Genomic DNA, 13,956 nt, shown 5'->3' on the forward strand with positions numbered 1-13,956 from the left:
AGAGGTATCCAACATTGAAGGGAGGCCTGAATTGTTCTCTGCTCCAGAATGTTGATGGGAAGGCGTGCTCCCTCCAAAGACCAAGTCCCCTGCATTCAAAAGGGCATCCAGGACTGATCTTTAGCCTAATAGGCTGGTATGTTCAGTGAGAATTTTTCAAGTCGTTGGAGGCAAGGTCTTCCAGAAGTCCAGCACTGGGTTGGTAATCTACCACGCTTGGCAGACTGAGGGGGGACATGGAGCTCGTGCAATACTGAAAATGTTATAAATGGAAGGACTCCGTGGCAGGCACTGCTGAGATTTGAACTCAGGATCTCCTGTTTACTAGACAGGCGCTTTCACCAACTAAGCCACAGCGCCTCACTTGGGGCAAGCCCCTTGTGAGAATTTTTCAAATCTTTGGAGGCAAGGTCTTCCGTCAGGCTAGCACCGGGTTAGAAACCTACCACGCTTGGGAGACTCAAGGGTGCCATTAAGCTTGCGCAAAACTGAAAACTTTATAAATGGAAAGACTCCACGGCAGGCACTGCTGAGATTTGAACTCAGGATCTCCTGTTTACTAGACAGGCGCTTTCACCAACTAAGCCACAGCGCCTCACTTGGGGCAAGTCCTTTGCAACCCAGTCAAGTGCAGAGTGGGTGCAGGAGTGAGCGCTGTGTGTAATAGGAATGCCGGGGCTGGGGCTGGAGCTGGAGCTGGAGCTGTGAAGGGGAAGGGGAGTGCACAGAGGTTAAAGCTGTGGACAGAGGGGAGAACAAAAGCGGGAGCTATGTCCGGTCAGGGATGTGAAGAGCTCTGGTTGGGGGCGGCTGGGTGCAGAGGTGAGAGCCATGCATGGGGGTGATTGAGTGCAGAGGTGAGTGCTGTGGATTGGGCCGAAGATAAGGGGCACGGAATGTAGGTAGATTGATTGTCTAGGGTGACTGTGTCCTTTTTTTTTTTTTTTTTTTTTTTTTTTTTTTCAATGTGTTGAAGACTATCGTGCCATAAGATGCTTTACGTTACGCACATTTACATGGATTATGAACTAAACTACCGACGAGGATGGGATTCGAACCCATGCGTGCAGAGCACAATGGATTAGCAGTCCATCGCCTTAACCACTCGGCCACCTCGTCATGTGTGATCTAGAACCTTGTGCAGTTTCTTGTCTGTGGTTTTTGAGAAGGGCTTAGCCAGATTCCGGCAATCTGGGAGGGCACACGGAGAATCTGGCAGGAGTCTGAGTATGTCTGAGCACCATGTTCTCCTGGGGCAATATGCTTCCTTCTGAGCTGTACCACCTTTGGTGACCCCCTTGGTGATTGACGTAGGCCACACCCATGGCATTGTCTGTCCAACTGGATTCCCATCTGCGGTTCTCACAGAAGAAGAGGTATCCAACATTGAAGGGAGGCCTGAATTGTTCTCTGCTCCAGAATGTTGATGGGAAGGCGTGCTCCCTCCAAAGAACAAGTCCCCTGCATTCAAAAGGGCATCCAGGACTGATCTTTAGCCTAATAGGCTGGTATGTTCAGTGAGAATTTTTCAAGTCGTTGGAGGCAAGGTCTTCCAGAAGTCCAGCACTGGGTTGGTAATCTACCACGCTTGGCAGACTGAGGGGGGACATGGAGCTCGTGCAATACTGAAAATGTTATAAATGGAAGGACTCTGTGGCAGGCACTGCTGAGATTTGAACTCAGGATCTCCTGTTTACTAGACAGGCGCTTTCACCAACTAAGCCACAGCGCCTCACTTGGGGCAAGCCCCTTGTGAGAATTTTTCAAATCTTTGGAGGCAAGGTCTTCCGTCAGGCTAGCACCGGGTTAGAAACCTACCACGCTTGGGAGACTCAAGGGTGCCATTAAGCTTGCGCAAAACTGAAAACTTTATAAATGGAAAGACTCCACGGCAGGCACTGCTGAGATTTGAACTCAGGATCTCCTGTTTACTAGACAGGCGCTTTCACCAACTAAGCCACAGCGCCTCACTTGGGGCAAGTCCTTTGCAACCCAGTCAAGTGCAGAGTGGGTGCAGGAGTGAGCGCTGTGTGTAATAGGAATGCCGGGGCTGGGGCTGGGGCTGGGGCTGGAGCTGGAGCTGGAGCTGTGAAGGGGAAGGGGAGTGCACAGAGGTTAAAGCTGTGGACAGAGGGGAGAACAAAAGCGGGAGCTATGTCCGGTCAGGGATGTGAAGAGCTCTGGTTGGGGGCGGCTGGGTGCAGAGGTGAGAGCCATGCATGGGGGTGATTGAGTGCAGAGGTGAGTGCTGTGGATTGGGCCGAAGATAAGGGGCACGGAATGTAGGTAGATTGATTGTCTAGGGTGACTGTGTCCTTTTTTTTTTTTTTTTTTTTTTTTCAATGTGTTGAAGACTATCGTGCCATAAGATGCTTTACGTTACGCACATTTACATGGATTATGAACTAAACTACCGACGAGGATGGGATTCGAACCCATGCGTGCAGAGCACAATGGATTAGCAGTCCATCGCCTTAACCACTCGGCCACCTCGTCATGTGTGATCTAGAACCTTGTGCAGTTTCTTGTCTGTGGTTTTTGAGAAGGGCTTAGCCAGATTCCGGCAATCTGGGAGGGCACACGGAGAATCTGGCAGGAGTCTGAGTATGTCTGAGCACCATGTTCTCCTGGGGCAATATGCTTCCTTCTGAGCTGTACCACCTTTGGTGACCCCCTTGGTGATTGACGTAGGCCACACCCATGGCATTGTCTGTCCAACTGGATTCCCATCTGCGGTTCTCACAGAAGAAGAGGTATCCAACATTGAAGGGAGGCCTGAATTGTTCTCTGCTCCAGAATGTTGATGGGAAGGCGTGCTCCCTCCAAAGACCAAGTCCCCTGCATTCAAAAGGGCATCCAGGACTGATCTTTAGCCTAATAGGCTGGTATGTTCAGTGAGAATTTTTCAAGTCGTTGGAGGCAAGGTCTTCCAGAAGTCCAGCACTGGGTTGGTAATCTACCACGCTTGGCAGACTGAGGGGGGACATGGAGCTCGTGCAATACTGAAAATGTTATAAATGGAAGGACTCCGTGGCAGGCACTGCTGAGATTTGAACTCAGGATCTCCTGTTTACTAGACAGGCGCTTTCACCAACTAAGCCACAGCGCCTCACTTGGGGCAAGCCCCTTGTGAGAATTTTTCAAATCTTTGGAGGCAAGGTCTTCCGTCAGGCTAGCACCGGGTTAGAAACCTACCACGCTTGGGAGACTCAAGGGTGCCATTAAGCTTGCGCAAAACTGAAAACTTTATAAATGGAAAGACTCCACGGCAGGCACTGCTGAGATTTGAACTCAGGATCTCCTGTTTACTAGACAGGCGCTTTCACCAACTAAGCCACAGCGCCTCACTTGGGGCAAGTCCTTTGCAACCCAGTCAAGTGCAGAGTGGGTGCAGGAGTGAGCGCTGTGTGTAATAGGAATGCCGGGGCTGGGGCTGGAGCTGGAGCTGGAGCTGTGAAGGGGAAGGGGAGTGCACAGAGGTTAAAGCTGTGGACAGAGGGGAGAACAAAAGCGGGAGCTATGTCCGGTCAGGGATGTGAAGAGCTCTGGTTGGGGGCGGCTGGGTGCAGAGGTGAGAGCCATGCATGGGGGTGATTGAGTGCAGAGGTGAGTGCTGTGGATTGGGCCGAAGATAAGGGGCACGGAATGTAGGTAGATTGATTGTCTAGGGTGACTGTGTCCTTTTTTTTTTTTTTTTTTTTTTTTTTTTTCAATGTGTTGAAGACTATCGTGCCATAAGATGCTTTACGTTACGCACATTTACATGGATTATGAACTAAACTACCGACGAGGATGGGATTCGAACCCATGCGTGCAGAGCACAATGGATTAGCAGTCCATCGCCTTAACCACTCGGCCACCTCGTCATGTGTGATCTAGAACCTTGTGCAGTTTCTTGTCTGTGGTTTTTGAGAAGGGCTTAGCCAGATTCCGGCAATCTGGGAGGGCACACGGAGAATCTGGCAGGAGTCTGAGTATGTCTGAGCACCATGTTCTCCTGGGGCAATATGCTTCCTTCTGAGCTGTACCACCTTTGGTGACCCCCTTGGTGATTGACGTAGGCCACACCCATGGCATTGTCTGTCCAACTGGATTCCCATCTGCGGTTCTCACAGAAGAAGAGGTATCCAACATTGAAGGGAGGCCTGAATTGTTCTCTGCTCCAGAATGTTGATGGGAAGGCGTGCTCCCTCCAAAGACCAAGTCCCCTGCATTCAAAAGGGCATCCAGGACTGATCTTTAGCCTAATAGGCTGGTATGTTCAGTGAGAATTTTTCAAGTCGTTGGAGGCAAGGTCTTCCAGAAGTCCAGCACTGGGTTGGTAATCTACCACGCTTGGCAGACTGAGGGGGGACATGGAGCTCGTGCAATACTGAAAATGTTATAAATGGAAGGACTCCGTGGCAGGCACTGCTGAGATTTGAACTCAGGATCTCCTGTTTACTAGACAGGCGCTTTCACCAACTAAGCCACAGCGCCTCACTTGGGGCAAGCCCCTTGTGAGAATTTTTCAAATCTTTGGAGGCAAGGTCTTCCGTCAGGCTAGCACCGGGTTAGAAACCTACCACGCTTGGGAGACTCAAGGGTGCCATTAAGCTTGCGCAAAACTGAAAACTTTATAAATGGAAAGACTCCACGGCAGGCACTGCTGAGATTTGAACTCAGGATCTCCTGTTTACTAGACAGGCGCTTTCACCAACTAAGCCACAGCGCCTCACTTGGGGCAAGTCCTTTGCAACCCAGTCAAGTGCAGAGTGGGTGCAGGAGTGAGCGCTGTGTGTAATAGGAATGCCGGGGCTGGGGCTGGAGCTGGAGCTGGAGCTGTGAAGGGGAAGGGGAGTGCACAGAGGTTAAAGCTGTGGACAGAGGGGAGAACAAAAGCGGGAGCTATGTCCGGTCAGGGATGTGAAGAGCTCTGGTTGGGGGCGGCTGGGTGCAGAGGTGAGAGCCATGCATGGGGGTGATTGAGTGCAGAGGTGAGTGCTGTGGATTGGGCCGAAGATAAGGGGCACGGAATGTAGGTAGATTGATTGTCTAGGGTGACTGTGTCCTTTTTTTTTTTTTTTTTTTCAATGTGTTGAAGACTATCGTGCCATAAGATGCTTTACGTTACGCACATTTACATGGATTATGAACTAAACTACCGACGAGGATGGGATTCGAACCCATGCGTGCAGAGCACAATGGATTAGCAGTCCATCGCCTTAACCACTCGGCCACCTCGTCATGTGTGATCTAGAACCTTGTGCAGTTTCTTGTCTGTGGTTTTTGAGAAGGGCTTAGCCAGATTCCGGCAATCTGGGAGGGCACACGGAGAATCTGGCAGGAGTCTGAGTATGTCTGAGCACCATGTTCTCCTGGGGCAATATGCTTCCTTCTGAGCTGTACCACCTTTGGTGACCCCCTTGGTGATTGACGTAGGCCACACCCATGGCATTGTCTGTCCAACTGGATTCCCATCTGCGGTTCTCACAGAAGAAGAGGTATCCAACATTGAAGGGAGGCCTGAATTGTTCTCTGCTCCAGAATGTTGATGGGAAGGCGTGCTCCCTCCAAAGACCAAGTCCCCTGCATTCAAAAGGGCATCCAGGACTGATCTTTAGCCTAATAGGCTGGTATGTTCAGTGAGAATTTTTCAAGTCGTTGGAGGCAAGGTCTTCCAGAAGTCCAGCACTGGGTTGGTAATCTACCACGCTTGGCAGACTGAGGGGGGACATGGAGCTCGTGCAATACTGAAAATGTTATAAATGGAAGGACTCCGTGGCAGGCACTGCTGAGATTTGAACTCAGGATCTCCTGTTTACTAGACAGGCGCTTTCACCAACTAAGCCACAGCGCCTCACTTGGGGCAAGCCCCTTGTGAGAATTTTTCAAATCTTTGGAGGCAAGGTCTTCCGTCAGGCTAGCACCGGGTTAGAAACCTACCACGCTTGGGAGACTCAAGGGTGCCATTAAGCTTGCGCAAAACTGAAAACTTTATAAATGGAAAGACTCCACGGCAGGCACTGCTGAGATTTGAACTCAGGATCTCCTGTTTACTAGACAGGCGCTTTCACCAACTAAGCCACAGCGCCTCACTTGGGGCAAGTCCTTTGCAACCCAGTCAAGTGCAGAGTGGGTGCAGGAGTGAGCGCTGTGTGTAATAGGAATGCCGGGGCTGGGGCTGGAGCTGGAGCTGGAGCTGTGAAGGGGAAGGGGAGTGCACAGAGGTTAAAGCTGTGGACAGAGGGGAGAACAAAAGCGGGAGCTATGTCCGGTCAGGGATGTGAAGAGCTCTGGTTGGGGGCGGCTGGGTGCAGAGGTGAGAGCCATGCATGGGGGTGATTGAGTGCAGAGGTGAGTGCTGTGGATTGGGCCGAAGATAAGGGGCACGGAATGTAGGTAGATTGATTGTCTAGGGTGACTGTGTCCTTTTTTTTTTTTTTTTTTTTTTCAATGTGTTGAAGACTATCGTGCCATAAGATGCTTTACGTTACGCACATTTACATGGATTATGAACTAAACTACCGACGAGGATGGGATTCGAACCCATGCGTGCAGAGCACAATGGATTAGCAGTCCATCGCCTTAACCACTCGGCCACCTCGTCATGTGTGATCTAGAACCTTGTGCAGTTTCTTGTCTGTGGTTTTTGAGAAGGGCTTAGCCAGATTCCGGCAATCTGGGAGGGCACACGGAGAATCTGGCAGGAGTCTGAGTATGTCTGAGCACCATGTTCTCCTGGGGCAATATGCTTCCTTCTGAGCTGTACCACCTTTGGTGACCCCCTTGGTGATTGACGTAGGCCACACCCATGGCATTGTCTGTCCAACTGGATTCCCATCTGCGGTTCTCACAGAAGAAGAGGTATCCAACATTGAAGGGAGGCCTGAATTGTTCTCTGCTCCAGAATGTTGATGGGAAGGCGTGCTCCCTCCAAAGACCAAGTCCCCTGCATTCAAAAGGGCATCCAGGACTGATCTTTAGCCTAATAGGCTGGTATGTTCAGTGAGAATTTTTCAAGTCGTTGGAGGCAAGGTCTTCCAGAAGTCCAGCACTGGGTTGGTAATCTACCACGCTTGGCAGACTGAGGGGGGACATGGAGCTCGTGCAATACTGAAAATGTTATAAATGGAAGGACTCCGTGGCAGGCACTGCTGAGATTTGAACTCAGGATCTCCTGTTTACTAGACAGGCGCTTTCACCAACTAAGCCACAGCGCCTCACTTGGGGCAAGCCCCTTGTGAGAATTTTTCAAATCTTTGGAGGCAAGGTCTTCCGTCAGGCTAGCACCGGGTTAGAAACCTACCACGCTTGGGAGACTCAAGGGTGCCATTAAGCTTGCGCAAAACTGAAAACTTTATAAATGGAAAGACTCCACGGCAGGCACTGCTGAGATTTGAACTCAGGATCTCCTGTTTACTAGACAGGCGCTTTCACCAACTAAGCCACAGCGCCTCACTTGGGGCAAGTCCTTTGCAACCCAGTCAAGTGCAGAGTGGGTGCAGGAGTGAGCGCTGTGTGTAATAGGAATGCCGGGGCTGGGGCTGGGGCTGGAGCTGGAGCTGGAGCTGTGAAGGGGAAGGGGAGTGCACAGAGGTTAAAGCTGTGGACAGAGGGGAGAACAAAAGCGGGAGCTATGTCCGGTCAGGGATGTGAAGAGCTCTGGTTGGGGGCGGCTGGGTGCAGAGGTGAGAGCCATGCATGGGGGTGATTGAGTGCAGAGGTGAGTGCTGTGGATTGGGCCGAAGATAAGGGGCACGGAATGTAGGTAGATTGATTGTCTAGGGTGACTGTGTCCTTTTTTTTTTTTTTTTTTTTTTTTTTTTTTTTTCAATGTGTTGAAGACTATCGTGCCATAAGATGCTTTACGTTACGCACATTTACATGGATTATGAACTAAACTACCGACGAGGATGGGATTCGAACCCATGCGTGCAGAGCACAATGGATTAGCAGTCCATCGCCTTAACCACTCGGCCACCTCGTCATGTGTGATCTAGAACCTTGTGCAGTTTCTTGTCTGTGGTTTTTGAGAAGGGCTTAGCCAGATTCCGGCAATCTGGGAGGGCACACGGAGAATCTGGCAGGAGTCTGAGTATGTCTGAGCACCATGTTCTCCTGGGGCAATATGCTTCCTTCTGAGCTGTACCACCTTTGGTGACCCCCTTGGTGATTGACGTAGGCCACACCCATGGCATTGTCTGTCCAACTGGATTCCCATCTGCGGTTCTCACAGAAGAAGAGGTATCCAACATTGAAGGGAGGCCTGAATTGTTCTCTGCTCCAGAATGTTGATGGGAAGGCGTGCTCCCTCCAAAGACCAAGTCCCCTGCATTCAAAAGGGCATCCAGGACTGATCTTTAGCCTAATAGGCTGGTATGTTCAGTGAGAATTTTTCAAGTCGTTGGAGGCAAGGTCTTCCAGAAGTCCAGCACTGGGTTGGTAATCTACCACGCTTGGCAGACTGAGGGGGGACATGGAGCTCGTGCAATACTGAAAATGTTATAAATGGAAGGACTCCGTGGCAGGCACTGCTGAGATTTGAACTCAGGATCTCCTGTTTACTAGACAGGCGCTTTCACCAACTAAGGCACAGCGCCTCACTTGGGGCAAGCCCCTTGTGAGAATTTTTCAAATCTTTGGAGGCAAGGTCTTCCGTCAGGCTAGCACCGGGTTAGAAACCTACCACGCTTGGGAGACTCAAGGGTGCCATTAAGCTTGCGCAAAACTGAAAACTTTATAAATGGAAAGACTCCACGGCAGGCACTGCTGAGATTTGAACTCAGGATCTCCTGTTTACTAGACAGGCGCTTTCACCAACTAAGCCACAGCGCCTCACTTGGGGCAAGTCCTTTGCAACCCAGTCAAGTGCAGAGTGGGTGCAGGAGTGAGCGCTGTGTGTAATAGGAATGCCGGGGCTGGGGCTGGGGCTGGAGCTGGAGCTGGAGCTGTGAAGGGGAAGGGGAGTGCACAGAGGTTAAAGCTGTGGACAGAGGGGAGAACAAAAGCGGGAGCTATGTCCGGTCAGGGATGTGAAGAGCTCTGGTTGGGGGCGGCTGGGTGCAGAGGTGAGAGCCATGCATGGGGGTGATTGAGTGCAGAGGTGAGTGCTGTGGATTGGGCCGAAGATAAGGGGCACGGAATGTAGGTAGATTGATTGTCTAGGGTGACTGTGTCCTTTTTTTTTTTTTTTTTTTTTTTTTTCAATGTGTTGAAGACTATCGTGCCATAAGATGCTTTACGTTACGCACATTTACATGGATTATGAACTAAACTACCGACGAGGATGGGATTCGAACCCATGCGTGCAGAGCACAATGGATTAGCAGTCCATCGCCTTAACCACTCGGCCACCTCGTCATGTGTGATCTAGAACCTTGTGCAGTTTCTTGTCTGTGGTTTTTGAGAAGGGCTTAGCCAGATTCCGGCAATCTGGGAGGGCACACGGAGAATCTGGCAGGAGTCTGAGTATGTCTGAGCACCATGTTCTCCTGGGGCAATATGCTTCCTTCTGAGCTGTACCACCTTTGGTGACCCCCTTGGTGATTGACGTAGGCCACACCCATGGCATTGTCTGTCCAACTGGATTCCCATCTGCGGTTCTCACAGAAGAAGAGGTATCCAACATTGAAGGGAGGCCTGAATTGTTCTCTGCTCCAGAATGTTGATGGGAAGGCGTGCTCCCTCCAAAGACCAAGTCCCCTGCATTCAAAAGGGCATCCAGGACTGATCTTTAGCCTAATAGGCTGGTATGTTCAGTGAGAATTTTTCAAGTCGTTGGAGGCAAGGTCTTCCAGAAGTCCAGCACTGGGTTGGTAATCTACCACGCTTGGCAGACTGAGGGGGGACATGGAGCTCGTGCAATACTGAAAATGTTATAAATGGAAGGACTCCGTGGCAGGCACTGCTGAGATTTGAACTCAGGATCTCCTGTTTACTAGACAGGCGCTTTCACCAACTAAGCCACAGCGCCTCACTTGGGGCAAGCCCCTTGTGAGAATTTTTCAAATCTTTGGAGGCAAGGTCTTCCGTCAGGCTAGCACCGGGTTAGAAACCTACCACGCTTGGGAGACTCAAGGGTGCCATTAAGCTTGCGCAAAACTGAAAACTTTATAAATGGAAAGACTCCACGGCAGGCACTGCTGAGATTTGAACTCAGGATCTCCTGTTTACTAGACAGGCGCTTTCACCAACTAAGCCACAGCGCCTCACTTGGGGCAAGTCCTTTGCAACCCAGTCAAGTGCAGAGTGGGTGCAGGAGTGAGCGCTGTGTGTAATAGGAATGCCGGGGCTGGGGCTGGAGCTGGAGCTGGAGCTGTGAAGGGGAAGGGGAGTGCACAGAGGTTAAAGCTGTGGACAGAGGGGAGAACAAAAGCGGGAGCTATGTCCGGTCAGGGATGTGAAGAGCTCTGGTTGGGGGCGGCTGGGTGCAGAGGTGAGAGCCATGCATGGGGGTGATTGAGTGCAGAGGTGAGTGCTGTGGATTGGGCCGAAGATAAGGGGCACGGAATGTAGGTAGATTGATTGTCTAGGGTGACTGTGTCCTTTTTTTTTTTTTTTTTTTTTTTTTTTTTTTCAATGTGTTGAAGACTATCGTGCCATAAGATGCTTTACGTTACGCACATTTACATGGATTATGAACTAAACTACCGACGAGGATGGGATTCGAACCCATGCGTGCAGAGCACAATGGATTAGCAGTCCATCGCCTTAACCACTCGGCCACCTCGTCATGTGTGATCTAGAACCTTGTGCAGTTTCTTGTCTGTGGTTTTTGAGAAGGGCTTAGCCAGATTCCGGCAATCTGGGAGGGCACACGGAGAATCTGGCAGGAGTCTGAGTATGTCTGAGCACCATGTTCTCCTGGGGCAATATGCTTCCTTCTGAGCTGTACCACCTTTGGTGACCCCCTTGGTGATTGACGTAGGCCACACCCATGGCATTGTCTGTCCAACTGGATTCCCATCTGCGGTTCTCACAGAAGAAGAGGTATCCAACATTGAAGGGAGGCCTGAATTGTTCTCTGCTCCAGAATGTTGATGGGAAGGCGTGCTCCCTCCAAAGACCAAGTCCCCTGCATTCAAAAGGGCATCCAGGACTGATCTTTAGCCTAATAGGCTGGTATGTTCATTGAGAATTTTTCAAGTCGTTGGAGGCAAGGTCTTCCAGAAGTCCAGCACTGGGTTGGTAATCTACCACGCTTGGCAGACTGAGGGGGGACATGGAGCTCGTGCAATACTGAAAATGTTATAAATGGAAGGACTCCGTGGCAGGCACTGCTGAGATTTGAACTCAGGATCTCCTGTTTACTAGACAGGCGCTTTCACCAACTAAGCCACAGCGCCTCACTTGGGGCAAGCCCCTTGTGAGAATTTTTCAAATCTTTGGAGGCAAGGTCTTCCGTCAGGCTAGCACCGGGTTAGAAACCTACCACGCTTGGGAGACTCAAGGGTGCCATTAAGCTTGCGCAAAACTGAAAACTTTATAAATGGAAAGACTCCACGGCAGGCACTGCTGAGATTTGAACTCAGGATCTCCTGTTTACTAGACAGGCGCTTTCACCAACTAAGCCACAGCGCCTCACTTGGGGCAAGTCCTTTGCAACCCAGTCAAGTGCAGAGTGGGTGCAGGAGTGAGCGCTGTGTGTAATAGGAATGCCGGGGCTGGGGCTGGAGCTGGAGCTGGAGCTGTGAAGGGGAAGGGGAGTGCACAGAGGTTAAAGCTGTGGACAGAGGGGAGAACAAAAGCGGGAGCTATGTCCGGTCAGGGATGTGAAGAGCTCTGGTTGGGGGCGGCTGGGTGCAGAGGTGAGAGCCATGCATGGGGGTGATTGAGTGCAGAGGTGAGTGCTGTGGATTGGGCCGAAGATAAGGGGCACGGAATGTAGGTAGATTGATTGTCTAGGGTGACTGTGTCCTTTTTTTTTTTTTTTTTTTTTTTTTTTTCAATGTGTAGAAGACTATCGTGCCATAAGATGCTTTACGTTACGCACATTTACATGGATTATGAACTAAACTACCGACGAGGATGGGATTCGAACCCATGCGTGCAGAGCACAATGGATTAGCAGTCCATCGCCTTAACCACTCGGCCACCTCGTCATGTGTGGTCTAGAACCTTGTGCAGTTTCTTGTCTGTGGTTTTTGAGAAGGGCTTAGCCAGATTCCGGCAATCTGGGAGGGCACACGGAGAATCTGGCAGGAGTCTGAGTATGTCTGAGCACCATGTTCTCCTGGGGCAATATGCTTCCTTCTGAGCTGTACCACCTTTGGTGACCCCCTTGGTGATTGACGTAGGCCACACCCATGGCATTGTCTGTCCAACTGGATTCCCATCTGCGGTTCTCACAGAAGAAGAGGTATCCAACATTGAAGGGAGGCCTGAATTGTTCTCTGCTCCAGAATGTTGATGGGAAGGCGTGCTCCCTCCAAAGACCAAGTCCCCTGCATTCAAAAGGGCATCCAGGACTGATCTTTAGCCTAATAGGCTGGTATGTTCAGTGAGAATTTTTCAAGTCGTTGGAGGCAAGGTCTTCCAGAAGTCCAGCACTGGGTTGGTAATCTACCACGCTTGGCAGACTGAGGGGGGACATGGAGCTCGTGCAATACTGAAAATGTTATAAATGGAAGGACTCCGTGGCAGGCACTGCTGAGATTTGAACTCAGGATCTCCTGTTTACTAGACAGGCGCTTTCACCAACTAAGCCACAGCGCCTCACTTGGGGCAAGCCCCTTGTGAGAATTTTTCAAATCTTTGGAGGCAAGGTCTTCCGTCAGGCTAGCACCGGGTTAGAAACCTACCACGCTTGGGAGACTCAAGGGTGCCATTAAGCTTGCGCAAAACTGAAAACTTTATAAATGGAAAGACTCCACGGCAGGCACTGCTGAGATTTGAACTCAGGATCTCCTGTTTACTAGACAGGCGCTTTCACCAACTAAGCCACAGCGCCTCACTTGGGGCAAGTCCTTTGCAACCCAGTCAAGTGCAGAGTGGGTGCAGGAGTGAGCGCTGTGTGTAATAGGAATGCCGGGGCTGGGGCTGGAGCTGGAGCTGGAGCTGTGAAGGGGAAGGGGAGTGCACAGAGGTTAAAGCTGTGGACAGAGGGGAGAACAAAAGCGGGAGCTATGTCCGGTCAGGGATGTGAAGAGCTCTGGTTGGGGGCGGCTGGGTGCAGAGGTGAGAGCCATGCATGGGGGTGATTGAGTGCAGAGGTGAGTGCTGTGGATTGGGCCGAAGATAAGGGGCACGGAATGTAGGTAGATTGATTGTCTAGGGTGACTGTGTCCTTTTTTTTTTTTTTTTTTTCAATGTGTTGAAGACTATCGTGCCATAAGATGCTTTACGTTACGCACATTTACATGGATTATGAACTAAACTACCGACGAGGATGGGATTCGAACCCATGCGTGCAGAGCACAATGGATTAGCAGTCCATCGCCTTAACCACTCGGCCACCTCGTCATGTGTGATCTAGAACCTTGTGCAGTTTCTTGTCTGTGGTTTTTGAGAAGGGCTTAGCCAGATTCCGGCAATCTGGGAGGGCACACGGAGAATCTGGCAGGAGTCTGAGTATGTCTGAGCACCATGTTCTCCTGGGGCAATATGCTTCCTTCTGAGCTGTACCACCTTTGGTGACCCCCTTGGTGATTGACGTAGGCCACACCCATGGCATTGTCTGTCCAACTGGATTCCCATCTGCGGTTCTCACAGAAGAAGAGGTATCCAACATTGAAGGGAGGCCTGAATTGTTCTCTGCTCCAGAATGTTGATGGGAAGGCGTGCTCCCTCCAAAGACCAAGTCCCCTGCATTCAAAAGGGCATCCAGGACTGATCTTTAGCCTAATAGGCTGGTATGTTCAGTGAGAATTTTTCAAGTCGTTGGAGGCAAGGTCTTCCAGAAGTCCAGCACTGGGTTGGTAATCTACCACGCTTGGCAGACTGAGGGGGGACATGGAGCTCGTGCAATACTGAAAA

The 13,956-nt window shown here is 50.7% G+C and overlaps 29 non-coding genes across 29 annotated transcripts; all 29 read right to left on the minus strand.

Moving 5' to 3' along the window:
• Nucleotides 1-286: 286 nt before the first annotated feature.
• On the minus strand, nt 287-360 carry TRNAT-AGU (transfer RNA threonine (anticodon AGU)). Its single transcript has one exon. It is a non-coding gene; the product is annotated as a tRNA-Thr (tRNA).
• A 161-nt stretch (nt 361-521) lies between these two features.
• Nucleotides 522-595, minus strand: TRNAT-AGU (transfer RNA threonine (anticodon AGU)). The gene has a single exon. It is a non-coding gene; the product is annotated as a tRNA-Thr (tRNA).
• A 442-nt stretch (nt 596-1,037) lies between these two features.
• Nucleotides 1,038-1,119, minus strand: TRNAS-GCU (transfer RNA serine (anticodon GCU)). The gene has a single exon. It is a non-coding gene; the product is annotated as a tRNA-Ser (tRNA).
• Nucleotides 1,120-1,658: 539 nt separating this feature from the next.
• TRNAT-AGU (transfer RNA threonine (anticodon AGU)) lies at nt 1,659-1,732 on the minus strand. The gene has a single exon. It is a non-coding gene; the product is annotated as a tRNA-Thr (tRNA).
• A 161-nt stretch (nt 1,733-1,893) lies between these two features.
• Nucleotides 1,894-1,967, minus strand: TRNAT-AGU (transfer RNA threonine (anticodon AGU)). Its single transcript has one exon. It is a non-coding gene; the product is annotated as a tRNA-Thr (tRNA).
• A 447-nt stretch (nt 1,968-2,414) lies between these two features.
• On the minus strand, nt 2,415-2,496 carry TRNAS-GCU (transfer RNA serine (anticodon GCU)). Its single transcript has one exon. It is a non-coding gene; the product is annotated as a tRNA-Ser (tRNA).
• A 539-nt stretch (nt 2,497-3,035) lies between these two features.
• TRNAT-AGU (transfer RNA threonine (anticodon AGU)) lies at nt 3,036-3,109 on the minus strand. The gene has a single exon. It is a non-coding gene; the product is annotated as a tRNA-Thr (tRNA).
• A 161-nt stretch (nt 3,110-3,270) lies between these two features.
• On the minus strand, nt 3,271-3,344 carry TRNAT-AGU (transfer RNA threonine (anticodon AGU)). Its single transcript has one exon. It is a non-coding gene; the product is annotated as a tRNA-Thr (tRNA).
• Nucleotides 3,345-3,784: 440 nt separating this feature from the next.
• TRNAS-GCU (transfer RNA serine (anticodon GCU)) lies at nt 3,785-3,866 on the minus strand. The gene has a single exon. It is a non-coding gene; the product is annotated as a tRNA-Ser (tRNA).
• A 539-nt stretch (nt 3,867-4,405) lies between these two features.
• On the minus strand, nt 4,406-4,479 carry TRNAT-AGU (transfer RNA threonine (anticodon AGU)). Its single transcript has one exon. It is a non-coding gene; the product is annotated as a tRNA-Thr (tRNA).
• Nucleotides 4,480-4,640: 161 nt separating this feature from the next.
• Nucleotides 4,641-4,714, minus strand: TRNAT-AGU (transfer RNA threonine (anticodon AGU)). Its single transcript has one exon. It is a non-coding gene; the product is annotated as a tRNA-Thr (tRNA).
• Nucleotides 4,715-5,144: 430 nt separating this feature from the next.
• TRNAS-GCU (transfer RNA serine (anticodon GCU)) lies at nt 5,145-5,226 on the minus strand. Its single transcript has one exon. It is a non-coding gene; the product is annotated as a tRNA-Ser (tRNA).
• A 539-nt stretch (nt 5,227-5,765) lies between these two features.
• TRNAT-AGU (transfer RNA threonine (anticodon AGU)) lies at nt 5,766-5,839 on the minus strand. The gene has a single exon. It is a non-coding gene; the product is annotated as a tRNA-Thr (tRNA).
• A 161-nt stretch (nt 5,840-6,000) lies between these two features.
• On the minus strand, nt 6,001-6,074 carry TRNAT-AGU (transfer RNA threonine (anticodon AGU)). Its single transcript has one exon. It is a non-coding gene; the product is annotated as a tRNA-Thr (tRNA).
• Nucleotides 6,075-6,507: 433 nt separating this feature from the next.
• Nucleotides 6,508-6,589, minus strand: TRNAS-GCU (transfer RNA serine (anticodon GCU)). The gene has a single exon. It is a non-coding gene; the product is annotated as a tRNA-Ser (tRNA).
• A 539-nt stretch (nt 6,590-7,128) lies between these two features.
• TRNAT-AGU (transfer RNA threonine (anticodon AGU)) lies at nt 7,129-7,202 on the minus strand. Its single transcript has one exon. It is a non-coding gene; the product is annotated as a tRNA-Thr (tRNA).
• A 161-nt stretch (nt 7,203-7,363) lies between these two features.
• On the minus strand, nt 7,364-7,437 carry TRNAT-AGU (transfer RNA threonine (anticodon AGU)). The gene has a single exon. It is a non-coding gene; the product is annotated as a tRNA-Thr (tRNA).
• Nucleotides 7,438-7,887: 450 nt separating this feature from the next.
• TRNAS-GCU (transfer RNA serine (anticodon GCU)) lies at nt 7,888-7,969 on the minus strand. Its single transcript has one exon. It is a non-coding gene; the product is annotated as a tRNA-Ser (tRNA).
• Nucleotides 7,970-8,743: 774 nt separating this feature from the next.
• TRNAT-AGU (transfer RNA threonine (anticodon AGU)) lies at nt 8,744-8,817 on the minus strand. The gene has a single exon. It is a non-coding gene; the product is annotated as a tRNA-Thr (tRNA).
• Nucleotides 8,818-9,260: 443 nt separating this feature from the next.
• On the minus strand, nt 9,261-9,342 carry TRNAS-GCU (transfer RNA serine (anticodon GCU)). Its single transcript has one exon. It is a non-coding gene; the product is annotated as a tRNA-Ser (tRNA).
• A 539-nt stretch (nt 9,343-9,881) lies between these two features.
• TRNAT-AGU (transfer RNA threonine (anticodon AGU)) lies at nt 9,882-9,955 on the minus strand. Its single transcript has one exon. It is a non-coding gene; the product is annotated as a tRNA-Thr (tRNA).
• A 161-nt stretch (nt 9,956-10,116) lies between these two features.
• TRNAT-AGU (transfer RNA threonine (anticodon AGU)) lies at nt 10,117-10,190 on the minus strand. Its single transcript has one exon. It is a non-coding gene; the product is annotated as a tRNA-Thr (tRNA).
• A 442-nt stretch (nt 10,191-10,632) lies between these two features.
• On the minus strand, nt 10,633-10,714 carry TRNAS-GCU (transfer RNA serine (anticodon GCU)). The gene has a single exon. It is a non-coding gene; the product is annotated as a tRNA-Ser (tRNA).
• A 539-nt stretch (nt 10,715-11,253) lies between these two features.
• Nucleotides 11,254-11,327, minus strand: TRNAT-AGU (transfer RNA threonine (anticodon AGU)). Its single transcript has one exon. It is a non-coding gene; the product is annotated as a tRNA-Thr (tRNA).
• Nucleotides 11,328-11,488: 161 nt separating this feature from the next.
• On the minus strand, nt 11,489-11,562 carry TRNAT-AGU (transfer RNA threonine (anticodon AGU)). Its single transcript has one exon. It is a non-coding gene; the product is annotated as a tRNA-Thr (tRNA).
• Nucleotides 11,563-12,001: 439 nt separating this feature from the next.
• TRNAS-GCU (transfer RNA serine (anticodon GCU)) lies at nt 12,002-12,083 on the minus strand. The gene has a single exon. It is a non-coding gene; the product is annotated as a tRNA-Ser (tRNA).
• Nucleotides 12,084-12,622: 539 nt separating this feature from the next.
• TRNAT-AGU (transfer RNA threonine (anticodon AGU)) lies at nt 12,623-12,696 on the minus strand. The gene has a single exon. It is a non-coding gene; the product is annotated as a tRNA-Thr (tRNA).
• Nucleotides 12,697-12,857: 161 nt separating this feature from the next.
• TRNAT-AGU (transfer RNA threonine (anticodon AGU)) lies at nt 12,858-12,931 on the minus strand. The gene has a single exon. It is a non-coding gene; the product is annotated as a tRNA-Thr (tRNA).
• A 430-nt stretch (nt 12,932-13,361) lies between these two features.
• Nucleotides 13,362-13,443, minus strand: TRNAS-GCU (transfer RNA serine (anticodon GCU)). Its single transcript has one exon. It is a non-coding gene; the product is annotated as a tRNA-Ser (tRNA).
• Between the last annotated feature and the right edge of the window lie 513 nt (nt 13,444-13,956).

This window comes from Aquarana catesbeiana, linkage group LG03, assembly GCF_042186555.1.
Source record: "Aquarana catesbeiana isolate 2022-GZ linkage group LG03, ASM4218655v1, whole genome shotgun sequence".
Taxonomy (NCBI): domain Eukaryota; kingdom Metazoa; phylum Chordata; class Amphibia; order Anura; family Ranidae; genus Aquarana; species Aquarana catesbeiana.